At 29.3% G+C, this 15,165-nt stretch overlaps 1 protein-coding gene and 1 long non-coding RNA gene across 2 annotated transcripts in view; one reads left to right on the top strand and one right to left on the bottom strand.

Moving 5' to 3' along the window:
* Nucleotides 1–15,165, top strand: part of LOC142327612 (uncharacterized) — a 167,785-nt gene that overhangs the window by 87,934 nt on the left and 64,686 nt on the right. The window lies entirely within an intron of this gene.
* The window catches only part of LOC142327613 (uncharacterized), a 287,424-nt gene continuing 284,797 nt past the window's right edge, over nt 12,539–15,165 (bottom strand). Inside the window, exon 4 of the long non-coding RNA XR_012757030.1 lies at nt 12,539–13,040. This is a non-coding gene — a long non-coding RNA (uncharacterized LOC142327613). The remainder of the gene's footprint in view (nt 13,041–15,165) is intronic.

Here is a 15,165-nt window from a genome sequence, read left to right as displayed (position 1 = left end):
ACAAAAAAATTAAATAAAAATATTTTTTGCTCAATATAAATGAGCAATATAAATTCCTCAATATAAAAAAGTTTCATTTAGTATTACATTAAGTCAATTTTAAGAAATATCAAACTCCCTCTTTTAATTGAGATTCCGAAAGACAATACAACCCAAAGGAATTTAAGTTTTCTAAGAAATACTTTTTTAAAAAATCTTCTTTTTCAGTAAAATTTTGCGTTTTGGAATCCAAGATGACCATATTACCTCAGTAACATGACCAATTGAAAAAAAAAAATTAAATGGCAGCAGTGATTCATACTCAGAAGTCATAGAAGAAAATGTCACAAAAATCCGTTGATTCGTTTGAAAGCAAACCGTTAATTGATTGAAAGTACCAAACAAATAAAAAATTACATTTCTACAATCTCGAAATGTAATTTCCCAGATACATATTGATAGGGACAACTGATGTAATGGAATCATCTAATCGGTAACTTTGAATCTAGTAATGATAAAAAATGGTTTTAGGCACCACCTCTTTATGTAGGTTTAGGACCAAAATAATTAGAAAGTACCTTAGCTACCAAATGAGCATTAAATTACTGTTTGAGTACAAATTTTGAGATATGGAACCTATGAGGTTGTACATCCCCATCTTCTTGAGCGATTGTGACTAAATTAAATGACATGAATTCCTTATATATAGAAATATCGTTCCAAAAATCTTGCTAATCGGTTCATCCAAGTGTATGTACGTACAAACATCATAACAGAATTTTTATATGGTAATTTTTTCTTTTTCTGATTTATAGAGGGTTCATGAAACGTCAAGTTCTAAAAAAAACCCATTGTGTATGTTGTGACTCAGCAAGTGCAGTCTTTCTTATATGGCATTGTACATGTATAAAAAAAAAAATATATATATATAAGTAAAGGTTTTGGGCCATTTTCAATGAATTTTTGTTGAGCCAGTCCGGCAATATCAACCAAAATTCAAGCCATGCATGCACGTACGTTATGTAGGCTCTTATATAGGTAAATTTTGTGGAAATTTCTATAATTTTTTTTTGTGCTAAGGAGGCTTGAAACTCCTAATCGATATCTGAAAAAACTCAGATACCAAAAATGTTGTCCGATCTCTATATTTATTCTTTAAAATTGCCGCAGCAACTGAGCTAAAAGAAAAAATTGATGTGGAGACCAAATGACTTCCTTGTACGCTTATTAAATTACATTACACATTTTTTTTTTTTTTTAATGAAAAGTACCTAAAATTTTATATTATTAATAACTTCTGATATTTTTTCATGTTTTTTTCTTATTGTTATTATTAAATTATTATTTATCGTAAAGATTTGCTTACAATCAGAGGTTAATAAGTATTAATAAATCAATATATTTTTTAAAAAAAGTTAAAAAATAAAAAGGAGATGAAGTCTGATTTGGAACGGAACGAAACGCAAGAATGGCGGGAGTTTCAATATTTCTCCCTACAGATCGCAGAGCCTGGACAATGTCCCTTGTTGCTGTATCTTTCTATAATCGAGCGGATTTCATCGGTTATTTAGTGGCGGGTATAAATTTTAAGTTTTATTTACGGACGGATTTGGTAATTTGCGTTCCTATTCGTATGGACCATCGTGAAAATTATTTACTGGTTCTGACCGTGAGAGACTAGACTAAGCTTTTGAGCCTATTAAACCCGGCGTGATTCCCCTTCAGTCCATCCGCTAAGTCCTTTCGGTACCAGCACATATGGGCTAGCAGGAGTAAGCCTACCGGAGTCCTAGTTATTTGGAGGGAGAAATGCGCCCCGTTCTCCGGAGGGAACCGCATATGCTGACTAAATGAAACTGTGGTCTCTTCGTGGGACGGTGTGGGGTGTTGTCTAGTTTTTTATAGTTTTAACAAAATTTAATTGCGAAAACGGTCACTTTCGCGGCCGGAATTTTCGCGCGGTTTCCATTTATAGGTTACGCGATAAAGAGGCTCCTAAGCCTGGTTTGTCATTTTTTGACTCTCGTACAGCCTCTTCACGGTGGTTCGTTTAATACGGCATGAGACCAAGTCTGATTCGAACCGATGTGCCTTCCCTTTGTAGGATCCAAATATTTCATTAATTAAAATTTCATCTGGCTATAACTCTGGAACAGTTGGAAATAAGTACCACTTATGATATATTGTTGAAAAGATCTCAATGAGGGCCGATTACTGCATTTAAGAAAAAGTCCAAATTCCAAATATATTTTTGGATTTTGGGCTTTTTTTGGACACGTTTGGTTCAGTCGATTATAATCAAAAGGGGAGGTGCGCAACTAAATGTTACAGCAGTCCTAAATCCTTAATTTCAACATCCTACGGCTAATCATTTATGAGTTAGGCAAGATACACACGTACGTACAGAAGTCACGCCGTAACTAGTCAGAATGGATTCAGGGATGGTCAAAATGGATATTTCTGTTGAAATCTGATAACCTAAATTTTTCGTGATTACAATACTTCCTTTACTTCGTACAAGGAAGTAAAAATAAATCACGAAAATTACATTTTGATGTAGGAGCAGTCGGTAACTTTTTTTCACTATTGAGAATATATTTAAGAGATACTGTAAGAACCTTCGAAACTACCTAGGAAAAACAAATAATGGCCCAATTTAGATGGGTTATCGTAGTCCGAAATCTTTTATTTAAGATTTTTCATTATTAATGTAATTTAAAAAGCAATGATTTTTGAGGTAAAAACGTCATTTGATGAAGAACCTCAAATCGGTTCCAATTTTTTTTTACTTAACATTATTTTGTAATTGTGGGTAAAATTTGTTTTCTGAACCTGGGTAGCTAAACCAATAAAATAACTATTTTACTAATTTTTAATAATAATAATAATAATAATAATAATAATAATAATAATAATAATCATTAATAACTTATGTTAAATACTATGTAATATTCGTAAATTTATTATCATTATTTTATTAAATAGAATTACAAACTTTAGGGAACTAAAATAATATGATTTTTTCATTCGTTTTGTTTTTTGTTTTCAGTAATTTGACTGGTTTGATGCAGCTTCCCAAGATTCCCTATCTACTGCTAGTCGTTTCGTTTCGGTGTACCCCGTACATCCTACATCCCTAACAATTTGTTTTGTATATTCCAAACGTTGCCTGCCTGGACAATTTTTTCCTTGTACCTTTCCCTCTAATATTAAAGCGAGTATTCCTGGATGCCTTAATATGTGGCCTATATGTCTGTCTCTTCTGTTAACTATATTCTTCCAAATGTTTTTTTCTTCATCGATTTGCCACTTTATCCACCCACCTGATTTAGTAAGATTCTCCTATAGCACCACATTTCAAAAGCTTTTAATCTTTTCTTCTCAGGTACTCCGATCGTCCAAGTTTTACTTCCATATAAAGCTACGTTCCAAACATATACTTTCAAAAATCTTTTCCTGACGTTTAAATTAATTTTTGATGTAAACAAATTATATTTCTTACTGAAGGCTCGTTTCGCTTGTTCTATTCGGCGTTTTATGTCGCTCCTGCTTCGTCCATCTTTAGTGATTCTACTTCCCAAATAACAAAATTCTTCTACCTCCATAATCTTTTCTCCTCCTACTTTCACATTCAGTGGTCCATCTATGTTATTTCTACTACATTTCATTACTTTCGTTTTGTTCTTGTTTATTTTCTTGCGGTAGTTCTTGCGTAGGACTTCATCCATGCCGTTCATGGTTCCTTCTAAATCCTTTTTACTCAGCTAGAATTACTACATCATCAGCAAATCGTAGAATTTTTATCGTTTCACCTGTTATCTTTTGTTGTGTTCCTCCGGGTCTTAGTTGTTCTTTAACATCATTAACTGCCAGTTCTATATAAAGATTAAAAAGTGACGGGGTAAACATCTTTGTCGGACTCCCTTTTTTATTTCGGCTTGTTTCTTATGTTCTTCAATTATTACTGTTGCAGTTTGGTTCCTGTAAATCGTAGCACTTGTTTTTCTTTCTCTGTACTTGAACCCTAATTTTTTTTTAAATGCTGACCATTTTATTCCAGTATACGTTATCGATACGTTCCAGTATACGTTGCCTTTTCTAGGTCTATAAGTGCCAAGCATGTTGGTTTGTTTTTCTATTTTTTCTTTTTCATTCGTAAAAACAGGGTAATACAATTTTTAATTTAAATTAAATAAATTTTACTTATAATACCTTAGTTTTATTGTATTAGTTCCATTAAACATTTTTTTTGAAAAAAACATCTTAAATGTTTCTATTTGAATGTGATACTACATAGGGGCAGCCGGAAAAGTATGGAATCCTTCATTATCTTTTTCCTTTAGCTCCAGTTACCTGGTGACGAATTGTAATTCAAACTGGGTAATTTATTAATTTCTCTTTATTGTAATTGGAAAATAAGAAAAGAATCTTTGTAATAATTATTGTATTAATTTCATTTTTAATCTGGAAGATATCAGACTCCAATCAAATCATTAACGCTTGCTAATACAAACCATATCAAATTTTCTACGGACAATTTTTTAGCTTACGTCATAAATTATTTTACATTTAATTTTTTTATGCAGTTACATAATATTTGAAAGAATGTATTTTCTTATACATTTAGATAATAGAAAAATGATACCTAAAACAAAAAAATAAATAATTTTTATAATTTATCTTCATCAATTTTTTTTTGTCAAAATAAAGACTTTTTTATGAACTCGTTGATTTTTTCTTACTTGAATCTACATTCATAATTAAGCATCTTACGAAAGAAATACTATTTTACATCTGTAGATTTATATATATATATATATATATATATATATATATATGAAACTGATATTAACCTTGATTATTAAGAAACTGGTTGACACATGAAACTTTGGTTGAAAGGTGAACATTGCTGACTTATAATGAAATGAAGTAAGCTATTTAATAAAGTAAATTAACTATTTATTTTATTGTAGGCTTATATTTTACCATTTATTTTTATGAGTAGTTAAACGTTTGCAACAAACATTTTCATCTCTTCAGAAAAATTTTATTCATTTTTAAATTATCCTGTAACGTCAAAATGTTATAGTTTTGTTTATGATTATAATGTCTTGATTCATATTTACATTTCAATCATATCTTAAAATACTTTTTAAAAAAATATTTTTTTTTATATTGCAGTTGTTTAACATTATATTAAATTTATAATAAATAAATATTAGTCATTAAGTTTCTCTTCAAAGTAGTAAAGTAGTAGTAAATTTTGAAGAGAAAGTGTTATTTCTTGATCATAGTTTTCACTCTTTAAGTCTGTACAACGAATTGCATCTCCTTAATTTTAATATTGCGGTTTCAGTATCATTAATTTCATTTACCTTGAAACTTATTTGAATATAATTTCACATCATTTTAAACAGTAGATTTTTATTTACTATATTTCTTTATTTTTATGTAAATAAAAACTTTTGCTATAAAATTTAAATTATAATATTATCATGTAAACTTGACTTTTAAAATATTAAATATAATACGCGGAGAATACTTTAATAAGGATGAGATTGACCAAGCTTAAACCGATAATAGAACTTTGTACTTAAATAATGAGTGATTCCAAATTGCTCGGCAATCTCTCGGAAGACGATTCTATAGTCAAAAAATAAGGAAAAAGTTCATAAAAATTAATAGGTCAGAAAACAGTTCGTTAGCGTGTTTCGGCTCGCGAAACTTTTTAGTCCTGCTTTATGCTCCCTCTGTGAAACTAATTCGTACTAAAATTCTTAGGAGAAATTCTCAAATCTAGGGCAAATTTGGAGCTTCCTTATGGTTCTTCCTCTAAGAAATTGAATAAAGATGGTTCCAGATCTCTAGTTTACTTAGGTTTTAGTGAGATCGTTTTTTTTTTTTTTTTTTTTTTTTTTTTTTGTTAACGTCGAATTTCTCAAATTTGTTTAATTTTCGTAGACGTTATTTATATCATATTTTTTTTCAGAAGTAAATTCTCAACAAAGTTGACTAGTAATTTTTATTCGTTTATTTGTAAATTAACAAAATTATTTTATTCCAAACTAAAAAAATGTATTTTCCGAGAAAACGTTTTTGCCCAGTTTTTCTTAAAACCTTATTGAAATAGAGGTCTGAGACCACTTTTATTCAGTTTCTTAGATCATTTAACTCGCGAACGAACCGTTTTCTGACCTAGGTTTATAAGAACTTCATTTTCTTATTTTTGACTATAGAATCATCTCCCAAGAGATAGCCATGCAATTTTGTATCACTCTGTACACATCAACCACTTTGTCGACTGAGCTAACAAAAACAGTTATTAATTAATTATTTTTTCGATTTCCTCGGTTTTAATCGCGCGGAATTTTGTAAGATTTATTCGACAGGATGCTCTTTCTTAACGCCAATCGACTAATGGAATGATGTAATTTTTTTTTTTTTTTTTTTTTTTGGTTGTTTGTGGGCGAAAAACGCTTGGGCGTTATCATCGCCCGGTAGGCATTATTAAAAGGGTAATATAACTCCGAAATAATAAGCTATACAAGGTGCAAATGTAATATTAATCATATAATAAAAATTTACTAAAACAAGCCAAGAAGGCAAAATAAAACCCAAAACTAATATCACAGACAAAGTTGACAAAACATTAAAGATAAAATAATACAATAAAGAAAGTATAAAAACTTACCTAACTCTGATGGGTTGTGCAAAAATCCCCACCCCGGATAGTAAAATTAAACTAAAAAATCAAATCGAAAAATAAAAGTTAAAATTATTAAAAAAACTCTCCTTACAGAAAAACATATATAAGTAAATTAAATCTTTTGCAGTAACCCAGTACTATGCAAAAAGAGAAACATTCGCTCCAAAACCCTGCCATCATTACCCAAGACATCACGAATGCTGCTGGGTATATTAAACTGACGACGCAATGCCGCATAACAATGAATGATGTAAATGAGCGGTCATCCATCCACCTAGTAATTACACCTCATATTACTTAACTTCTCTATTCATATAAAAACCAGTGTATTAACTCGGTTAAAGCAGTAAACATTTACTCAATTTTAAATGTAGTTTAGATAAATATCTTATAAAATATTCAACATTCTTTGTACATAAAATAAAAATGTAATTTTTTCTAAGGCTTATATACTTTTCGCATTGTTTTTTAAAGGTTGCCTACATAATGCCTAAATAATTATCCTAAATAATGGTTTCATACATAAAGCTAGATCGTATTGATGCATAATATTTGCTAAATTTAATTTTTCTTTTTGTGTATGTTTCGTTGCTGAGCATTTATTTAACAAGTATGTAGAAAAATTTTTATTTTTATTGTGAAAACAATAAATGACCCCCATTTTGGTTAAAGTTGTAAATCAAACTTCTTTATTCAAACTTTTGTTTTTTAATGCAAAATCTGTCATAAATACCTCTTTCTATTTTCGGTTTTTGAATTAACTCTCTATGGGCCTCCCTGACTGCACTACAGTGGTCTCAATATAAAAAAAAAAAAAAAAAAAAAAAAAAAAAATATATATATATATAGTTTCTAGATGAGACATTTCCTAAACTAAATATTTCTATTTTTAACAGTTGAAAAGTTATTTAAATCTTCCCATACTTTATTGACATTCGTTAAAAGGTAGGAGTTATAAATAAATTGCTAGAAAAAAGCAATCCTTCAATTTAACAATTTAAATAGATGACAATTATAACAAAATTCAATTAAATATCAATTAAAATTAGTCATTATTATATCATAACTAGGAAAAAGGCGGGGCTACGGGACGTCGCGAAATAACGTTCATGAATTAATTTAGCGTACTAACAACAACAAAAACTTTTACAACAAAAAGCTTCAAAATCCTGAACATTTTTAGCTGTTTCATAGTTGCGATTTTTTATCACAGCTCTAACCCCCAATGTTTTCCTTTTTTATCCCCAAAACAGAAATATAATTTTAGATAAATTGTTCGTATCAAGAAATATAAATCGTTCGTGTGATGCACGCAGCAGCCCGGCGCACCATCATTGATCCGCTCTGCGCCAATAGCAGGTAAAATAAAAATCTAAGCGCATAAAACAAACCCACACACCATCCTTTTTTATGGAGAGTGATGATGATAGATTACTATAATAATTATAAATAATCAAAAACAAAAAGTAATTACGATAAAACTGTTACCAGAATGGAAAGATAATACCTGAAAGCACAGATAATCATTTAAGTTAATAAAAACTTTTTTTAAAATTATTTATTGAGATTTATTTTCTCAAATTTATATTTAATCAGTAGTTTACCCTCATCAATATAACAGTGCTAAAAGGTTTTGTATTTGGAAGAATTACTGATCATTCTTGTTCTAAAATTAGGAGGTAAAAGTAAAAAAATTGTTTATTTTTTATAATTAAATACCATCAATGATTTATTGAATAAAATCAACGAATTTCTTATCTTTTTCCTTTTAACTATAAACCACAGTTAATTTAATTTTAGTTTTTAAATAATTAATTTAATTTTAATGAACGTTATTGAAATAAGCAAAAAGGAAATTTCACTTTTTCATTATTATAAATAGTACATAGACTGTTCGTTAATTAGTGAAGGAGAAATCTTCATGAAGAAATATATGATCGACATTGGAAGAAATATATTTTGGAGGATAAATAATAAAGTACAGTTGTTACAAATTTCGCTAAGCAGGTGAACACTGATGAATCACAAACTCTCAACAACTTTTATATTTATTCACGGATAAGCAGAACTGTAAATAATTTTATTATATTCAAATTTTTTTCATAATGATGTCCAAAATATGATGAGTAATCTTGAAATATATTTCTTTAAATAAAATCAAATATTCAGAATATAAAAAAGTAACATTATAAGTAAAAAAATGATGATTTTTTAATATCATTGTAAAAAAAATGGCGATTTATATATATTTTTTTTATTAATCCATAAAAGAAGATCAGTTATTTACGAAAACTGTAATATAATAGAGAATTATTGTCATTTCTACAATACGTAACGAATAGGCCATCAGTACTGACTGTACTGACTGGAGATAGGCTATCGTAAAAAGTTAACTGTAAAATATCTATAAAACAGGAAGCTTTATAATTCTTTGAGAAAGCATTCATTCACTGATAAATTGTTATAATAAATAATATAAACTGTAAAGAATGTTGTCGCTTTTATAAATAAAAATTTTCAACGGCTTATATAAAAATATTGTTATCATATATTTTCTTAAAAACAATATTTCTATAAACGACTTATATAGCTCTCTTTTAAATTATCTTTTGAAAAAAGTTCTTCCATGAGGGAAAATCTTACAAAAAAAAATTGATTTAAAGTACTGATACGAATTTTATTAATTTTTTATTCTAAAATGATAGATAAAAATGTATTACTTTCCCGTCTAGGTAGCGAGTAAGCAGAGCTATAGTTCTAGAAGGGAAAGTATTGTAATCGGTCCAATTTGGGAGTATGCGGTTTTCACCGGATCTTGACGTTTAAAACCTAAGGAACCCAAAAAACTGAATGGAAATTTTTCCGCTGTTAATGTTCTTACGTACGTGTATGTGCTCGGTGTTGGCCTCTAAATAACCGTATATCTCCAAAATTCCCGGATCGATTTTAATAAATCTTGATGAGATTACTTCTATATACGGGGAATTTTGATGCTATTAAATTTTCATCTTTAAACGTTAAAGGGGTAAGGCAGTAGAACAAGGTCACCCTCAGTATCTCGAGATTTCGCCTAATTATCATATTTGACTTAGGCGCATTTGATAACGATTAAAAAATTGCACCCCCGTCCCAAAAAAATGCTGAAAACTAGCGGCTAAGTGGGCATACTACAACAATAGTACCTCTTGTCACCACAAGGAGCGCTAGTGTATCAGTCCGCAATCTTGGAATTTCCCTTTTCCCCTTTGGTAGATTCTCTTTTCCCACGTCCTCTTGAGTTCCCAACCAAATTACACAAGGAGCGCTAGTGTAGCAGTTCGCAATCTTGGAATTTCCCTTTTCGCCTGTGGTAGATTCCCTTTTCCCTCGTCCTCTTGATTTGCCAACCAAATTATTTTGTACGCTTTAAATATTAATTATTTACTTTAATTTAGTTAATATTTCAAAGATTAGTAGCACTGAGGTACATCTGTTGTAGTCGTTTGCTATGTAGTAACGTTACATGTGTGAGGTAGAATAAAATAAACGAATAATATTTCAAATGTAGAAAAGTAACTCGGTCTGGCCGGGTCTCGAATCGGATCGCCCGGTCGACTCGGTACCTGGTGTGTTAAGCCTCGCAGGTATACCAGTCTGCCGACCGTACAAGCAAAATTTGTTCTATGTAAGTTGTGAGTTTAGTTAGTGTCGAACGTCGTTGCTAGTACCGCCACACCTGTGCGAATAAAATACGGTATGCGCACGCGTTTTAGCTAGAATTATTGAATTAAATAAAGTAAAAAATATTATATTTAAATAAAATGATAAATATTTTTAATTAAGTTGTGTTCGTATATGTAAGGAAGCCGTGCGTTAGAAACAACCCACATCTGCAGGATTTTCCCGGAACGCGGCTTTAGCCGCTTGTTGGGAAAGTCCTACCACTGTTTTTCAGATTATTTTTTTTAAATTTAATCTGGTTAGCTGTATTATTTTCTGTGGTAAATAGGCTTAATTACTAATAAAATATAAACTAAATGAAGTTTGTTGAGATTTAGAGATGTTTAATTTATTGGGCTCATTTACTCCCACAGAAATTATAATCGTAATACGGTTAAAACATTTGATTGGAAACTATCATTATTTGAACGCATGAGAAATATACTTAGATATTTGAAATAAGGAACAACTTTTCAATTGACCGAAAAAATTTTAAAACAGAAAAAGTTTTCTTTTATAGTATTTTCCAATAAAATTACTGTCCAAAAATTTTTACTTTCGATTGCTTCTCTCTGAACTCTGTTGTTTTTTTTAGGATATTTATCAATTTTTTAATAAAAAAAATTTAACGAAAATCTGATTTTTTTCTAATTAAATGATTTATAAATTATTTATTTCATAATAATAAATATAACAAAAGGTTAAGAGAGATTTCCTTAATGTAGAAGATAATGGACAATGCAGTTAAATAATACTCTATGAATTAGCCTACACTACACATTAACTTAGTGACACACTTTCCCATAATTATGTACAGTTCCCTTATATTAGAACAGATTCTCGTATGACATATTAAATGGAAAAAATATTACGTAAATAATTTTAAAAAAATTATGTTTTACGTTTAATACAGCATAATGTATTAAATAATCATGATCGTTTTATTTTACGAATTTCGTTTCATTTTTTCATTCATAACTTTTATTCAAAACGTACATAAACATAGAACAGACTTATTCATATTAAGAATGTGGTAAATTTTTTTTCATATAATTTAAAAGTTAAAAATCTCTTTTAAACAAAGCTTTATGATTTAAATATAAAATAAGTTTTTCTATAAAAACATCGATCACTTTTATCTCTTAACTTTAGACTATCGCGGTTAATAAAAATTTATAAAATATTGATTAAATACATTTTGCAGTCGGGAATTTATTTTCCTTAGTAAATTCTTCAACGTCCTTTTGGTAAAGGATGTCTACGTTTCCCGGAATCCCTCGGAAGATGGAGGGGTATTTTTGATCCAAGATGAGAACAACAGATTATTAATCGATAATCTTGCTTCGACCGGTTAATATGTATATCCTACAACAAATAGAACTTTCCATATATAGTAGTATCATAGAAGAACAAGGTGACGCTTCTCTCAAACTATTACCCGTCTCTCCAGGAGCGTGTAATGTGTCAAATCATCTAACTAAAATAGAAATCGTTCCACTAGATCTCTACTGGAGAGTTAAAATTATTAAACTGTTTAAAAGACTGTTACAATCGGTCATTAACATAAATAACCAACCACAAGACAGATTATCTAAAAAATTGATGTCTATCAATAAGTTACCGTATCGAATTTGTGTATTTTTGGAAATAATATTTGAAGAACTGAACTTTTTTTTTACAGCTTTGAGTCTGATTTGTATAAACTAAATAAATTTTCAATACTCTTATTTTTGTGGAATGCAATAGGTTCAGTTTTTAATTAAAATACTACTCTTTCAAAATCATTTAACACTAAGTATTTTTCTATAAAAATGTAATATAATTAATTTTTATTTATTTATTTTTTAACACTTTACAGTTTGATCTAATTTTTTTTACACGACTGCCCAAAAAAGGAGTGTAATGTATTTCGGGTTGCAGCTCAACGGCTGAACCGATTTAGATCTATGACCGTACGATGAAATCCTTACGTTACCGGGAGTGTCGTAGGCTATATAAGTGTGTATATATATGTTTAATAGATTTAAAAAAAAATTGAAAAAAGATATACTATATACAGAATTGTCACCCGCACATTCTTTAGTTATTAGACACCGGATTATATGCAACATAAAAAGCTTGAAATATGCATGAAAGTGTCAAAATAGTAATTTTTAGTTTTTTTATTTCAAAATCAACATACAATTAGTAAGAAGCTGAATAACATATCGATAATTGAATATTATTTAACATTTTGTCACTTTTGTAAACATAAACTATCACAGGTACTGTTCCGCGGTTGCTAAGTACGCTCTAAGAGCTGTGCAGCTAATGGGTTTGGCTGGCTACAACGTAGATTTCATTTATTAACAAGGTAACCTACCGAAAAATATTGTAAATATAGCGAAAACATGCAACATTACTAGATTTTAAGGAAAGTATGCAATAACCGGTAAAAATGGGCTTAATATGCGAATGCATATGCAAATATGCAAATGAATATAATCCGGTCTCAACTAATTATCCTGTATTAAAGAACAATGTTTTTCGTGTTTTTTAAAGTTTAATATTTATCTCTTATTATTAATTACGTATTAATTGTTAGACCTCTTCTTGCTGGATATCACAGTTATAAAAATTTTATCCGGGCGATGATAACGCGTAGACGTTTTTCACCCTAAAAAAAAACAAAAAAAAAAAAAAAAATTAATTAATTTTATTAAACATATTTATTATGTTACATTTTACCAAACACCTAAAATTTTATAGATCAATGAAAGTAAAAATAAAATATCACTTTACAATGGTACAGGAAACTGACAAAATTTATTTATTTATTTTTTTTTATAGAAATCTCCAAAAATGAAATAATACAATAAACCGAAAAAATAGAATATTTAAAAAAAATATATATTTTAATTTTTGTAAATGTAAGTAGTTTTTTTTAGTAAAATCCAACTAAAAATAAATTGTATTCAAGAAGAATGTGGGAAGCGTAAGATAAAAACTTAGCTTTTTATGAATTTAATATATATAGCTTTTTATTTAGTTTAATAGTAAAGAGCTCTCTCAGAATTAGTTCAAATATAATAAAAGACTTACCATATCACATTTGTAGAGAAAGTTTGGCTTTCAATCTTATAAAACTTAACTAATTTTTACATTTTTCTTACTTCTGGAAATATATTCGAAACAAAAGGTAATCCATGCAAAATAAAATTGTGTGTAATAATAAGACATAAGTCGATCACAACCGGCACACCAACATACGAAATATACAAAACTAGATATATCGATTATAATTTCTATTCTCTACTTTTTATTCCGGTGATAAATCTACATAAAACCAGTATTTTAGAATGACACAGTATTTTAAAACGTGATAGAATGCGACAAACTAGATAGATAATTTTACACATAATTTAAGTGAAAATTTGTAAAAAACAGCTTCATTAAACGGTTTCACACCATGCACGTTAAGACAGATGTACGTTGACCCAATTCATAGAAAAAAATATTTCTTCTAGTAAATGTGTAGATTTGTGAAAAAACTCAGTCAAATAGTAGAATTTATAAAATTACTATTCGTACTCTCTACGTTACATGATATTTAACAAACCATCATCAAAAAATTGGAAAAAAATTTCAAAATCTTTTCAACAATTTAAGAAATAGATATTTCACGATAAACCAAAATTTAAATCCTCGATAAAGACGTACACGTCACCCGGTTATAAAATCGAAATCTTTTAATTAAATGATAGACCGTGATTAAATTATACCGACCGGTAGAAATTTTAGAAACCGTCATTCTTAAATTTGACCTATTATGAGATAATATTAACCGGTCATTCAACGTTTAGAATAAAAAGATTACATATCTGCCTAAATTTCATTTTTTACTCAAATGTTAATTTTATTTTGTATCTCAAATCACATTTACGTACTGGAATTTTTATTTTTATAACAAATTAGACACAGATAATGTATTATAAAGTATTTTCTAAAATGCAGGTAAAAAGTAAAAAAATATTATTTTAAAATGTACTAAATTGCTATACCACGAATACCTATTTTTTTCCTGTTTAGCCTCCGGGAATCGCCGTCAGGAATTACTTCAGAGGACGATTAAGGATGATATGTATAAGTGTAAATGAAATGTAGTTTTATAAAGTCTCAGTTCGACCATTCCTGAGATGTGTGGTTAATTGAAATCCAACCACCAAAGAACACTGCTATCTTATCTACGATCTTTCAAATCCGTATAAAAGTAACTGCCTTTACTAAGACTTGAACGCTGCAAATTTCGACTTCCAAATCAGCTGATTTGCGAAGACGTTTTCACCACTAGAACAACCCGGTGGGTACACCACGAACATCTATGCGCACCAATCTATCTTAAAAATAGTATTATAATATCCTAAATCTATGCGTACTAATTTATTGCTGTCAAAAACGGATTTTCTATTCCTTATACGTATATTACAGAAAATGAGTGGTTAAGGTATAATCAAGCAGCCTATATGGAATGGAATGGAATGCAAAGTTGGCGGGAGTTTATAGATTCTCCCTACGGATCGCAGAACCTGGACAGTGTCCCTTGCTGCTGGATGATTCTATCGGACGTGTTTTTAAAGGTTTATTTTATATGACGAGTCTAATTTTTCAATTTTTGTCTTATTTAATATTTTGTATTTTTAAGGACTGATTTAATTGCATTCCAATCCGTTGTTAAACCAGCGTTATCAAACCCATTTTATGGGCCGACCGCGGAAGGCTAGGCTTATGAAACCTGTCCTCCC

This window comes from Lycorma delicatula, chromosome 7 (assembly GCF_047948215.1).
Source record: "Lycorma delicatula isolate Av1 chromosome 7, ASM4794821v1, whole genome shotgun sequence".
NCBI lineage: Eukaryota > Metazoa > Arthropoda > Insecta > Hemiptera > Fulgoridae > Lycorma > Lycorma delicatula.
Note: the sequence above shows the minus strand (reverse complement) of the source record. Positions and strands in the feature narration are given on the sequence as shown.